The sequence below is a fragment of the Danio rerio genome, chromosome 4 (assembly GCF_049306965.1).
Source record: "Danio rerio strain Tuebingen ecotype United States chromosome 4, GRCz12tu, whole genome shotgun sequence".
Taxonomy (NCBI): domain Eukaryota; kingdom Metazoa; phylum Chordata; class Actinopteri; order Cypriniformes; family Danionidae; genus Danio; species Danio rerio.
In genome coordinates this window covers 65,113,419-65,127,500 of record NC_133179.1, presented here as the reverse complement: position 1 = coordinate 65,127,500, position 14,082 = coordinate 65,113,419, and the positions used below count along the sequence as shown (strand labels likewise).

General features: G+C 40.5%; 2 protein-coding genes, 13 non-coding genes and 1 pseudogene across 17 annotated transcripts in view; 2 read left to right on the top strand and 14 right to left on the bottom strand.

Annotated features, from left to right (window-relative positions):
- LOC108183309 (uncharacterized) overlaps positions 1–13,125 on the bottom strand; it is a 29,370-nt pseudogene extending 16,245 nt beyond the window's left edge.
- znf1069 (zinc finger protein 1069) overlaps positions 1–14,082 on the top strand; it is a 616,019-nt gene that overhangs the window by 239,595 nt on the left and 362,342 nt on the right. The window lies entirely within an intron of this gene.
- LOC110439389 (NACHT, LRR and PYD domains-containing protein 3) overlaps positions 1–14,082 on the top strand; it is a 440,964-nt gene that overhangs the window by 408,416 nt on the left and 18,466 nt on the right. The window lies entirely within an intron of this gene.
- trnal-uag (transfer RNA leucine (anticodon UAG)) lies at positions 507–588 on the bottom strand. The gene has a single exon. It is a non-coding gene; the product is annotated as a tRNA-Leu (tRNA).
- Positions 792–873, bottom strand: trnal-aag (transfer RNA leucine (anticodon AAG)). Its single transcript has one exon. It is a non-coding gene; the product is annotated as a tRNA-Leu (tRNA).
- trnal-uag (transfer RNA leucine (anticodon UAG)) lies at positions 1,535–1,616 on the bottom strand. The gene has a single exon. It is a non-coding gene; the product is annotated as a tRNA-Leu (tRNA).
- trnal-aag (transfer RNA leucine (anticodon AAG)) lies at positions 1,820–1,901 on the bottom strand. Its single transcript has one exon. It is a non-coding gene; the product is annotated as a tRNA-Leu (tRNA).
- trnal-uag (transfer RNA leucine (anticodon UAG)) lies at positions 2,560–2,641 on the bottom strand. Its single transcript has one exon. It is a non-coding gene; the product is annotated as a tRNA-Leu (tRNA).
- On the bottom strand, positions 2,845–2,926 carry trnal-aag (transfer RNA leucine (anticodon AAG)). Its single transcript has one exon. It is a non-coding gene; the product is annotated as a tRNA-Leu (tRNA).
- Positions 3,585–3,666, bottom strand: trnal-uag (transfer RNA leucine (anticodon UAG)). Its single transcript has one exon. It is a non-coding gene; the product is annotated as a tRNA-Leu (tRNA).
- Positions 3,870–3,951, bottom strand: trnal-aag (transfer RNA leucine (anticodon AAG)). The gene has a single exon. It is a non-coding gene; the product is annotated as a tRNA-Leu (tRNA).
- On the bottom strand, positions 4,615–4,696 carry trnal-uag (transfer RNA leucine (anticodon UAG)). Its single transcript has one exon. It is a non-coding gene; the product is annotated as a tRNA-Leu (tRNA).
- Positions 4,900–4,981, bottom strand: trnal-aag (transfer RNA leucine (anticodon AAG)). The gene has a single exon. It is a non-coding gene; the product is annotated as a tRNA-Leu (tRNA).
- On the bottom strand, positions 6,844–6,925 carry trnal-uag (transfer RNA leucine (anticodon UAG)). The gene has a single exon. It is a non-coding gene; the product is annotated as a tRNA-Leu (tRNA).
- trnal-aag (transfer RNA leucine (anticodon AAG)) lies at positions 7,129–7,210 on the bottom strand. The gene has a single exon. It is a non-coding gene; the product is annotated as a tRNA-Leu (tRNA).
- Positions 8,150–8,231, bottom strand: trnal-aag (transfer RNA leucine (anticodon AAG)). The gene has a single exon. It is a non-coding gene; the product is annotated as a tRNA-Leu (tRNA).

Below are 14,082 nucleotides of genomic sequence, written 5' to 3'. Positions count from 1 at the left end.
CTTCCTGTCAACCACAGTTCTGTCTCTATTTGAGCCCTACTCAAGGCATTTGAAGTCTTCTCCTAACGGCAGCCAGCTGCGATGCATTTAAACCTGATTACAAGGTAACTGTTATTTCACAAAAGAGTGAAAGTTACTGATTCCATCACAGCAGACCCCACATTGTTGTTGTTATTATATTCAAATCCAGTTATAGAGTATTACTACTCTAATTGTGAATCTTTACTGTTCCTGTTTCAATAGGGTGCTCTTGCTAAAAGGAGCAATGGCAAAGAGAGACTTCCAGTGCAGACTTTGTTAAGATGCTGCAATCTAATTGTGGGAAAGACACTTGCTCCTGAGCAGATTCGAGCTTGGGGATGTGTTGCTGTCACACCGAGTCTGCCGTGAGTTTCAAAGAACACATTATACTGACTAGTTGACGACTTAAATTTACTCTCTCACTTCCAGCGTTCACTGCGAACGCTCACACACTCAAGCAGTTTGGCCGTGTTTAAAACCACATCTGGCAGCGGTGGGATTCGAACCCACGCCCCCGAAGAGACTGGAGCCTAAATCCAGCGCCTTAGACCCCTCGGTCACGCTACCCTCGATGAATTCATGCAGTGGTCCCTTTTCTGCCCAATTTTACGGAAGCAGAACAGCAGAGAGGACGCAGAGCTTCCTAGTGAAGCCCTTCAACTTTGGCCAAGGAGTCTACATTTGGATGTGAGCGGAAGCATGCAGTATCTCTTCGCAAGTCTGTTTGCTCAAGCAGAGAGGTCATTCTCAAGCATCCTAAAAGGGCTGCCTGGCATCGGTGGGATTCGAACCCACGCCCCCGAAGAGACTGGAGCCTTATTCCAGCGCCTTAGACCGCTCGGCCACACTACCTTACAAAGCTGCTTTCCCTGAGCAGTTTCGACACCAACTTGTTTCAAGTAGCACAACAGCACTGGGAAATCAATTCAATTTAGCCATGCCTTGCTGGAGCTCCTCCACAAAGAAAAAGAGCTCCTTAATACCAGCTTAGGAAGCACTCCCACCTTCCTGTCAACCACAGTTCTGTCTCTATTTGAGCCCTACTCAAGGCATTTGAAGTCTTCTCCTAACGGCAGCCAGCTGCAATGCATTTAAACCTGATTACAAGGTAACTGTTATTTCACAAAAGAGTGAAAGTTACTGATTCCATCACAGCAGACCCCACATTGTTGTTGTTATTATATTCAAATCCAGTTATAGAGTATTACTACTCTAATTGTGAATCTTTACTGTTCCTGTTTCAATAGGGTGCTCTTGCTAAAAGGAGCAATGGCAAAGAGAGACTTCCAGTGCAGACTTTGTTAAGATACTGCAATCTAATTGTGGGAAAGACACTTGCTCCTGAGCAGATTCGAGCTTGGGGATGTGTTGCTGTCACACCAACGAGTCTGCCGTGAGTTTCAAAGAACAAATTATACTGACTAGTTGACGACTTAAATTTAGTCTTTCACTTCCAGCGTTCACTGCGAACGCTCACACACTCAAGCAGTTTGGCCGTGTTTAAAACCACATCTGGCAGCGGTGGGATTCGAACCCACGCCCCCGAAGAGACTGGAGCCTAATTCCAGCGCCTTAGACCCCTCGGCCACGCTACCCTCGATGAAGTCATGCAGTGGTCCCTTTTCTGCCCAATTTTACGGAAGCAGAACAGCAGAGAGGACGCAGAGCTTCCTAGTAAAGCCCTTCCACTTTGGCCAAGGAGTCTACATTTGGATGTGAGCGGAAGCATGCAGTATCTCTTCGCAAGTCTGTTTGCTCAAGCAGAGAAGTCATTCTCAAGCATCCTAAAAGGACTGCCTGGCAGCGGTGGGATTCGAATCCACACCCCCGAAGAGACTGGAGCCTTAATCCAGCGCCTTAGACCGCTCGGCCACACTACCTTACAAAGCTGCTTTCCCTGAGCAGTTTCGACACCAACTTGTTTCAAGTAGCGCAACAGCTCTGGGAAATCAGTTCAATTTAGCCATGCCTAGCTGGAGCTCCTCCACAAAGAAAGAGACCTCCTTAATACCAGCTTAGGAAGCACTCCCACCTTCCTGTCAACCACAGTTCTGTCTCTATTTGAGCCCTACTCAAGGCATTTGAAGTCTTCTCCTAACGGCAGCCAGCTGCGATGCATTTAAACCTGATTACAAGGTAACTGTTATTTCACAAAAGAGTGAAAGTTACTGATTCCATCACAGCAGACCCCACATTGTTGTTGTTATTATATTCAAATCCAGTTATAGAGTATTACTACTCTAATTGTGAATCTTTACTGTTCCTGTTTCAATAGGGTGCTCTTGCTAAAAGGAGCAATGGCAAAGAGAGACTTCCAGTGCAGACTTTGTTAAGATGCTGCAATCTAATTGTGGGAAAGACACTTGCTCCTGAGCAGATTCGAGCTTGGGGATGTGTTGCTGTCACACCGAGTCTGCCGTGAGTTTCAAAGAACACATTATACTGACTAGTTGACGACTTAAATTTACTCTCTCACTTCCAGCGTTCACTGCGAACGCTCACACACTCAAGCAGTTTGGCCGTGTTTAAAACCACATCTGGCAGCGGTGGGATTCGAACCCACGCCCCCGAAGAGACTGGAGCCTAATTCCAGCGCCTTAGACCCCTCGGCCACGCTACCCTCGATGAATTCATGCAGTGGTCCCTTTTCTGCCCAATTTTACGGAAGCAGAACAGCAGAGAGGACGCAGAGCTTCCTAGTGAAGCCCTTCAACTTTGGCCAAGGAGTCTACATTTGGATGTGAGCGGAAGCATGCAGTATCTCTTCGCAAGTCTGTTTGCTCAAGCAGAGAGGTCATTCTCAAGCATCCTAAAAGGACAGCCTGGCAGCGGTGGGATTCGAACCCACGCCCCCGAAGAGACTGGAGCCTTAATCCAGCGCCTTAGACCACTCGGCCACGCTACCTTACAAAGCTGCTTTCCCTGAGCAGTTTCGACACCAACTTGTTTCAAGTAGCGCAACAGCTCTGGGAAATCAGTTCAATTTAGCCATGCCTAGCTGGAGCTCCTCCACAAAGAAAGAGACCTCCTTAATACCAGCTTAGGAGGCATTCCCACCTTCCTGTCAACCACAGTTCTGTCTCTATTTGAGCCCTACTCAAGGCATTTGAAGTCTTCTCCTAACGGCAGCCAGCTGCGATGCATTTAAACCTGATTACAAGGTAACTGTTATTTCACAAAAGAGTGAAAGTTACTGATTCCATCACAGCAGACCCCACATTGTTGTTGTTATTATATTCAAATCCAGTTATAGAGTATTACTACTCTAATTGTGAATCTTTACTGTTCCTGTTTCAATAGGGTGCTCTTGCTAAAAGGAGCAATGGCAAAGAGAGACTTCCAGTGCAGACTTTGTTAAGATGCTGCAATCTAATTGTGGGAAAGACACTTGCTCCTGAGCAGATTCGAGCTTGGGGATGTGTTGCTGTCACACTGAGTCTGCCGTGAGTTTCAAAGAACACATTATACTGACTAGTTGACGACTTAAATTTACTCTCTCACTTCCAGCGTTCACTGCGAACGCTCACACACTCAAGCAGTTTGGCCGTGTTTAAAACCACATCTGGCAGCGGTGGGATTCGAACCCACGCCCCCGAAGAGACTGGAGCCTAATTCCAGCGCCTTAGACCCCTCGGCCACGCTACCCTCGATGAAGTCATGCAGTGGTCCCTTTTCTGCCCAATTTTACGGAAGCAGAACAGCAGAGAGGACGCAGAGCTTCCTAGTAAAGCCCTTCCACTTTGGCCAAGGAGTCTACATTTGGATGTGAGCGGAAGCATGCAGTATCTCTTCGCAAGTCTGTTTGCTCAAGCAGAGAAGTCATTCTCAAGCATCCTAAAAGGACTGCCTGGCAGCGGTGGGATTCGAACCCACGCCCCCGAAGAGACTGGAGCCTTAATCCAGCGCCTTAGACCGCTCGGCCACACTACCTTACAAAGCTGCTTTCCCTGAGCAGTTTCGACACCAACTTGTTTCAAGTAGCGCAACAGCTCTGGGAAATCAGTTCAATTTAGCCATGCCTAGCTGGAGCTCCTCCACAAAGAAAGAGACCTCCTTAATACCAGCTTAGGAAGCACTCCCGCCTTCCTGTCAACCACAGTTCTGTCTCTATTTGAGCACACCTCAAGGCATTTAAAGTGTTCTCCTTACGACAGCCAGCTGCGATGCATTTAAGCACCTGATTACAAGGTAACTGTTATTTCACAAAAGAGTGAAAGTTACTGATTCCATCACAGCAGACCCCACATTGTTGTTGTTATTATATTCAAATCCAGTTATAGAGTATTACTACTCTAATTGTGAATCTTTACTGTTCCTGTTTCAATAGGGTGCTCTTGCTAAAAGGAGCAATGGCAAAGAGAGACTTCCAGTGCAGACTTTGTTAAGATGCTGCAATCTAATTGTGGGAAAGACACTTGCTCCTGAGCAGATTCGAGCTTGGGGATGTGTTGCTGTCACACCAACGAGTCTGCCGTGAGTTTCAAAGAACAAATTATACTGACTAGTTGACGACTTAAATTTACTCTTTCACTTCCAGCGTTCACTGCGAACGCTCACACACTCAAGCAGTTTGGCCGTGTTTAAAACCACATCTGGCAGCGGTGGGATTCGAACCCACGCCCCCGAAGAGATTGGAGCCTAATTCCAGCGCCTTAGACCCCTCGGCCACGCTACCCTCGATGAATTCATGCAGTGGTCCCTTTTCTGCCCAATTTTACGGAAGCAGAACAGCAGAGAGGACGCAGAGCTTCCTAGTGAAGCCCTTCAACTTTGGCCAAGGAGTCTACATTTGGATGTGAGCGGAAGCATGCAGTATCTCTTCGCAAGTCTGTTTGCTCAAGCAGAGAGGTCATTCTCAAGCATCCTAAAAGGACTGCCTGGCAGCGGTGGGATTCGAACCCACGGCCCCAAAGAGACTGGAGCCTTAATCCAGCGCCTTAGACCGCTCGGCCACGCTACCTTACAAAGCTGCTTTCCCTGAGCAGTTTCGACACCAACTTGTTTCAAGTAGCGCAACAGCTCTGGGAAATCAGTTCAATTTAGCCATGCCTAGCTGGAGCTCCTCCACAAAGAAAGAGACCTCCTTAAAGGGCCATGAAACCCCCTCGTTTCAGCAGGGTGTTTTCACACCTCCACTTTGGAAAAAGTCAGAAAAGTGGGGGTGTCCAGCTCTGTTTAGGGGGGAGTGTCGGAGGAACTAAAGTGGGAGGGTGTGGGAGTGTCTATTTGGGTACGCGCGAGTTTCAGTCAAAATACACACACAGGAGAAAGAGATGGTGTTTAACCTACATGGACATCTGTAGTGGAATTATTTGCCAAATTATTAACTGGTGGACTTTAACTGCAGTTTGGCTCTTTCATTCAGGGAATTCATTCATGTCCCTCGCGACAAACGCGATATTTGATTCGAGGATCTGCTCTAAGCGTGTATTTTTCATGCAATGTTTGATACCGCACGGCGAATGAGAGAAAAAAAACTCCGCATTTCCCGGAAACTTAGACGCACACGGCAGGTAACGTCAGAAAGCCGCGTGTGTTATTCCGGTCACAAAATGCGGTGCTAACATGTTTGCCCTCAGTGCAATAGTTAACTTAATTCGATACGAACAAACTGAATAAACAAAGAGCACTGGTCGCTCACTTACCAAATCTGTAGAGACAGGTCAATCACCAGCAACTAGAGCCGCGTCTGAAGAGAAGACTAACATCCGGAATCCGGATCTCAGCGTTTGCAGATGAGAACAGCTCTCAGGTAAACAATAATCCCCCTTAGACACGTAAGTTATTGTTGTCGCGCGTCGCGTACACTGTTAATCCACACGTGAGACTGAGCTCTCACAGAGAGAAAATGAAAACGAAACTTAACTGCAGCAAAATTTAAAAGCAACACTTCACGCTTGTTTTGCCAACACAACGTGGCGTCTCTGTGGTGTAAAGACGGTGACACTAATGAATATTAATGAAGTTGCACAATAGAGCGCGCTGATTGGTTTGAACCAAGGCTTACTCATGCATTAATGCATCACACTGTAAGACGTAATAAGGCACACTCTGGCACAGACGCCCAGTCTGCACGCTGGAATACAACGCTATTATGTCATGGCCGTGACGCAGCTTCAAAAATTCGTTTCAAACAGGAAGTACGAATTTGCTTGAAATAACGCAAAAACAACCAATTTACACTTTTTAGTGAAATATAGGTGTCCTAATAGTGTTTTTAGCAGTGTGGGACACATATACGACTGTCAATAGCTCAAAAAATGTGTTTTGGTGTTTCGTGACCCTTTAATACCAGCTTAGGAAGCACTCCCACCTTCCTGTCAACCACAGTTCTGTCTCTATTTGAGCCCTACTCAAGGCATTTGAAGTCTTCTCCTAACGGCAGCCAGCTGCGATGCATTTAAACCTGATTACAAGGTAACTGTTATTTCACAAAAGAGTGACAGTTACTGATTCCATCACAGCAGACCCCACATTGTTGTTGTTATTATATTCAAATCCAGTTATAGAGTATTACTACTCTAATTGTGAATCTTTACTGTTCCTGTTTCAATAGGGTGCTCTTGCTAAAAGGAGCAATGGCAAAGAGAGACTTCCAGTGCAGACTTTGTTAAGATGCTGCAATCTAATTGTGGGAAAGACACTTGCTCCTGAGCAGATTCGAGCTTGGGGATGTGTTGCTGTCACACCAACGAGTCTGCCGTGAGTTTCAAAGAACACATTATACTGACTAGTTGACGACTTAAATTTACTCTGTCACTTCCAGCGTTCACTGCGAACGCTCACACACTCAAGCAGTTTGGTCGTGTTTAAAACCACATCTGGCAGCGGTGGGATTCGAACCCACGCCCCCGAAGAGACTGGAGTCTAAATCCAGCGCCTTAGACCCCTCGGCCACGCTACCCTCGATGAATTCATGCAGTGGTCCCTTTTCTGCCCAATTTTACCGAAGCAGAACAGCAGAGAGGACGCAGAGCTTCCTAGTGAAGCCCTTCAACTTTGGCCAAGGAGTCTACATTTGGATGTGAGCGGAAGCATGCAGTATCTCTTCGCAAGTCTGTTTGCTCAAGCAGAGAGGTCATTCTCAAGCATCCTAAAAGGACTGCCTGGCAGCGGTGGGATTCGAACCCACGACACCGAAGAGACTGGAGCCTTAATCCAGCGCCTTAGACCGCTCGGCCACGCTACCTTACAAAGCTGCTTTCCCTGAGCAGTTTCGACACCAACTTGTTTCAAGTAGCGCAACAGCTCTGGGAAATCAGTTCAATTTAGCCATGCCTAGCTGGAGCTCCTCCACAAAGAAAGAGACCTCCTTAATACCAGCTTAGGAAGCACTCCCACCTTCCTGTCAACCACAGTTCTGTCTCTATTTGAGCCCTACTCAAGGCATTTGAAGTCTTCTCCTAACGGCAGCCAGCTGCGATGCATTTAAACCTGATTACAAGGTAACTGTTATTTCACAAAAGAGTGAAAGTTACTGATTCCATCAAAGCAGACCCCACATTGTTGTTGTTATTATATTCAAATCCAGTTATAGAGTATTACTACTCTAATTGTGAATCTTTACTGTTCCTGTTTCAATAGGGTGCTCTTGCTAAAAGGAGCAATGGCAAAGAGAGACTTCCAGTGCAGACTTTGTTAAGATGCTGCAATCTAATTGTGGGAAAGACACTTGCTCCTGAGCAGATTCGAGCTTGGGGATGTGTTGCTGTCACACCGAGTCTGCCGTGAGTTTCAAAGAACACATTATACTGACTAGTTGACGACTTAAATTTACTCTGTCACTTCCAGCGTTCACTGCGAACGCTCACACACTCAAGCAGTTTGGCCGTGTTTAAAACCAAATCTGGCAGCGGATTCAACCCACGCCCCCGAAGAGACTGGAGCCTAAATCCAGCGCCTTAGACCCCTCGGCCACGCTACCCTCGATGAATTCATGCAGTGGTCCCTTTTCTGCCCAATTTTTACGGAAGCAGAACAGCAGAGAGGACGCAGAGCTTCCTAGTGAAGCCCTTCAACTTTGGCCAAGGAGTCTACATTTGGATGTGAGCGGAAGCATGCAGTATCTCTTCGCAAGTCTGTTTGCTCAAGCAGAGAGGTCATTCTCAAGCATCCTAAAAGGTCTGCCTGGCAGCGGTGGGATTCGAACCCACGCCCCCGAAGAGACTGGAGCCTTAATCCAGCGCCTTAGACCGCTCGGCCACGCTACCTTTCAAAGCTGCTTTCCCTGAGCAGTTTCGACACCAACTTGTTTCAAGTAGCACAACAGCACTGGGAAATCAATTCAATTTAGCCATGCCTTGCTGGAGCTCCTCCACAAAGAAAAAGAGCTCCTTAATACCAGCTTAGGAAGCACTCCCACCTTCCTGTCAACCACAGTTCTGTCTCTATTTGAGCCCTACTCAAGGCATTTGAAGTCTTCTCCTAACGGCAGCCAGCTGCAATGCATTTAAACCTGATTACAAGGTAACTGTTATTTCACAAAAGAGTGAAAGTTACTGATTCCATCACAGCAGACACCACATTGTTGTTGTTATTATATTCAAATCCAGTTATAGAGTATTACTACTCTAATTGTGAATCTTTACTGTTCCTGTTTCAATAGGGTGCTCTTGCTAAAAGGAGCAATGGCAAAGAGAGACTTCCAGTGCAGACTTTGTTAAGATGCTGCAATCTAATCGTGGGAAAGACACTTGCTCCTGAGCAGATTCGAGCTTTTTTTTTTTTTTTTCTTTATTAAAAAATACATCATCAACAATCTTGACATTTATACATACAAATATTTAAAAGATAAAATATTTAAAAATCTCCAGGTAAGAAAACTTCAAAACCAGTCCAAGTTTGTACAATATATGGATTATTTTTTGTAATACATTTTTCAAAAATGTCCATCTTTTCATACATTTTGCAATAGTCATATATAACCATTATTTCCTCAGTCACAATCTGTTTATACAACAAAACCAATGGAATTTCTTTTTTCTTTTGTTTCATAATATTTCTTCTTTTCCATATTGTAAATCTTGCAAGAGTCAACATATAATTAAGAGCAAACTTATTTTTTGTTTTCCCATTAAAACCAAATAAAAACAGTGTATCCCATTCTTCTAAAATAATGTTTTCATCATACAGAAAATTACACACCATTGTTTTCAACATCTTCATAAAATCACTCAACTTTTTACAATTTAAAATAGGTGTAACACACCTTCCTTTTTTTCCAAACACACTTTACACAAATCATCTTGTGATACCCCAATCTTTTTAAAGATGATCTCTGTCATTATGCAGTTGTGTCTTAACATAAAATCAAAGTTTTCCAATGCTGGACTTTTTAAAATTGATCTTACATTTTTCCATATGTTTGAAGTATCAAAGTTTTCAAATAACTTTTCCCAAAATTCTCTTGATTTAGGTTTTTTAAACACAGTGTTACACAAACATGTATAAAACATCTTGATAGGACAATCATTGATACTAATTTTATCTTCATCCATTTTTAAAAAAACTTTTATTTTTCTATTTTCAGTTTCTTTTTCATTCTCTTCAATAGTTTTGATCCAGTGATCTGGTAATGCTAATCTTGACTTCTTGTATTGATCTTCAATTTTTTCTTTATCATCTACATCATCTATTTCCTCCAGTGTATCTATTATTGCTTGAGTCGGTAAAAACCCAGGTTTTATTTCATATAAAATGTCTTTTACTTGTCTAAAACCCACTGCATACCAGTTCTCATAAAACATTTGCTTTTTGCTTTTATTGTTCTAATTTAAAAATAGGGGTTGCTGTAAATAAAGTTTTCTCCCTTCAATCTCAGTTTGTATATTATTATAAAAGCATTTCCATGTTCTCAACAACTCTTTATAAAACTCAGGAATATTTTCTATCATGCGGTCTTTAAATGCCATCCATAAGAAATCATCTCTTATTTGTCCACATTTATTAATAAAATAACTCATTATGCTTTTCCATGGAATATTGTCTTCTTTTAAAAACTTTTTTAATGTTTTAATTCTCATGCTTTTCATTCTTATCCATGGATCTATAAGTCCTAGTCCTCCCTCATCCACCTTTCCAATGATAGTGTTATATGCAATTTTAGATGGTTTATCATCCCATAAAAACTTTAAAATCATAGTTTTTATTTTCTTATACACCCACGTAGGTAGACTAACAACACTTAAAACATACCACATCTTAGATAGAAAAAGAGAATTTAATACCAGTACTTTTCCTTTTAAAAACAACACTCTCTGTTTCCAAAAACATAATCTTTTTTCCATTTTATTTATAAGTTCATCCCAAATTATTTCTCTAGTTTTAATTTCATCATATCCCAGTGTAATGCCTAAGATCTTTATGTAATTTTTTTGTTCTTTATATTCCCAATTTCCTTGTGGAACGTCTACTTTTCCCATCTTCATATATTCAGTTTTTTCTTTATTTACTTTTGCTCCCGATCCTCGACAATATTTATCAAATATTTCCATAGCTTTTCCAACACTTTTAAAATCTTTTAAAAATAGAGTGGTATCATCAGCATACTGAAAAATCTTCTGTTCTGTTCTATTGATTTCTATTTTAAACCCTTTAATTTCCTTTTCTCCATTTATAGCTAAGCCTAATGGTTCAGCAACTAATGTGTATAATAACGCTGATAAAGGACATCCTTGTCTTATAGATCTAGAAATCTCAATGTAGTCGGTTAAAAATCCATTTATTTTAAAACAACTAAAAATATCTGTATAAAAACATTTTATCCACTTAATAAAATTCTCACCAAAGCCAAATTTCTGTATTATGTCAAATAAATAGCTATGCTCAACTCTATCAAAAGCCTTTTCTAGATCTATGCTGAATAAAAATCCTTCATCATTTTTTTATTTTATGTACCAGATTAAATCTCTGATGCTTGTTACTGTGTCTGCTATATCTCTACCTATAACACCATAAGCCTGGTTAGTAGTAATAACAGTGGGAACTACCTTTTTAAGTCTGTTTGCTAAAATCTTTGCTAATATTTTATAATCTGTATTAAGCATACTTAAAGGTCTATAATTTTGCAAATCATCTTTATCACCTTTATTTTTATAAATTATTTTAATCATTCCTTTCTTCATACTCTCACTCAACTGTCCTTTTTTAAAAATAGCAATAAAAAGATCTTTTAAAATTGGAATTAAAACATCTTTAAAAGTCTTATAAAATTCGGATGACAAACCATCTAAACCAGGGCTTTTCCCATTACTTAATTGTGTTATAGCTTCATTGACCTCATCTTCAGTTATATCACTATCACACAGTTTTTTATCCTCTTCACTTTAACCTTTATTTGATTTAATAAAAAATCCTTATCTTCTTCATGAACTCCTTTTGCTTTAAACAAAGTTTTATAGAAATCTTTAACGATTCTTAAAATACTTTCTTTATCTTTGACAGTTTTCTCTTTTGTTGAGACATTCTTTATCAAATCTGCTTTTTGTCGTGTTTTTTCTAGATCATAAAAGAACTTTGTACTTCTTTCTCCTTCCACTGTATTTTTCATCTTACTTCTTATTCTAGCTCCCATACATTTTTCCTCTTCTAGTTTTTTCAGTTTCTCTTCTAATATCACTATTCTCCTAATATCCATATTTCCTTCTGTTATCTTTTCCATTTCATTCTCCCATTCTTTGTTTAATTGTCTTTCTTTAGCTCTTTTGGCTTTCTGCATTTTCTTTGAACATTCTATTGAAAATCTTTTGGCCTCTAATTTTACATTGTCCCACCACACACTTATTTCTTCCTCATATAACTCATCATTTACACTATTAATAATAATGTTTTCCATTTCAATTTTATAAAAATCATTCTTTAAAAGCTCTGTATTAAACACCCATACACCTGGTCCTCTTTCAACTCCACTGAAATCCATCATTACATACAGAAAATCATGGTCACTACAGCTAAAAATCTTGTAAAAAATATTTGAAATAAAAGATTCTAAATTTCTTGTACATAAAACATAGTCTAATCTGCTTTGTTTTAAAACTGTATTCACCCACTGCCTTCTTGAGTATTCTTTTTTGGCTCTATTTCTCTCTCTCCATACATCTACATATTTATGTTTTTCAATCATATTTTTCAGTTCTCTTCTTCCAACATCTGCTCTATACACCATATGATCATCTACATCTATTCTTTCTAAAACAGTATTAAAATCTCCTAAAACAATAACATTATTCCATCCACTCATTAAAACACTTAGATCTTTAAAAAAAGTAACTCTTTCCAAGTCTTCATTTGGAGCATGTATGTTACATATTGTTATTTCTTCATCCTTATTCATAATTTTAATAGTTAAAATCCTTCCATAATTATCTTTAAATAAAACATCAAATGTATATCCTATTCCCCTTCTAATTAATATTGCCATGCCTTTTTTCTTATTTGGGTCATTATTATACAATATTTCCCCATCCCAACATTTTTTTAAATCATTAACAATGTTTTCATTCCATCCAGTCTCTTGTATACATATAACATCACATTTTTCTGTTAAAGCAATTACATTTTCAAACTTCACTTTGGATGACAGCCCTCTTACATTAATTGAAACCAAACATAAGTTGTTCATTAGAAATATAAAAGAAAACAAGCCATCCAAACACAAGAAAATCCAAATGAAACAAATCATCAATCATTTGTGGTCTTTTTTATGATCTAAAATCTTAGATCAGTTCTGTCAGTTTTTAGTTTTGCTTTTGCTTCCTTTCGTAATTTCTGTTTCTTAAGCACTTGCTGAATATTTAATTGTACAGTTTTTCTGCGTCTTCTGTTTATGCTGTCTATTGTTCTGTCTTTAGTCCCAATATTTATTTCTTCATTATCATCATCATCGCTTACCTCTTCCTTAATTCTGCTTTCTGTATTTTCACCTGCTGCTCCTTGTTCTTCTTCCATGTCCTGTCCATCGTCTTTCATTAGATGTTGTGTCTCAGTCTCTGCTGTATCTCCTTCATCCTCTTCACTCATGGCCTGCTCCTCTTCTTGTTCATTCAAATCATCCGGTGGTAATTCCTGTACTTCCTCTTCCCGTTCTTCATTGCTTGATTTCTCCATTTGTTTATTTGTTTCCATAACTCCAGTCTCTTCCTCATCCGATTCACATCTGCACCACAATATTGTCTTTTTGCAGCCTTGGCACCGTGGGGCTTTACAGTCCCGCGCAAAATGCCCCTGCTCCAGACATTCTCTACACACAAATTGTGGGCAGTCTTTTTTTTCATGCTCAGCACTTCCACATAATCTGCATGTTTTTATCTGCTGATCATGTATGACTCTAAAATATTTTGGTCCTTCCTCTGTATCAAACTTTACATTGTAAGGAAGACTCATAACTTCTTTTGGAAATTTCCATAAACCTTGTTCCATCAGCCACAGTTGTTCCTGGATGATATCTTCTTCTCAGTGGGAGAATTGGAGAAACTCCCCAGTCCACCAGCTTTTGGATGATTTCACTATCTTGAATATACACAGCAAATTCATTGGTGTTAAATTTCAAGTGTTGTGGTAATTCAGAGTAAAGTGTTAAAATTCTAGAGTTAGATAAAGGTAAAATAACCCTCTCGGCGTTAGAAGCTGATTTGCCTCCTTGTCATACAGAGTAACAGGTATCTTCCTTTGTAGAAAACCCCTGTTTTTAAGAAACTAATCAGAGTGTCTGATCTCGCCACACCCTCATTCACCTGGCCCTTAAACTAGTCAATTAGTTCAGTCCACTGGACAGAGTGAATGACCACAAATAAGTGAATTCAGACACCTGCTGTTGAACACCTGCTGTTAACAAGCACAATCACTGAAGGAATAAGAAATTGAAGGAAGAAATAAAACTACAGACACAGCCTCACACCAAACCAACTGAATTAAAACAGAGGATTAAACAACTCAATTAAATAACAGCATTAGCAGCTTCACTGATTACAGTTAGACTTCATTTCTGTAAGAATATTTGACAATGAACAGAGGTTTATATATTTTTTATTAAAAATATTTAATTTGAACTCACCATCATGGAGA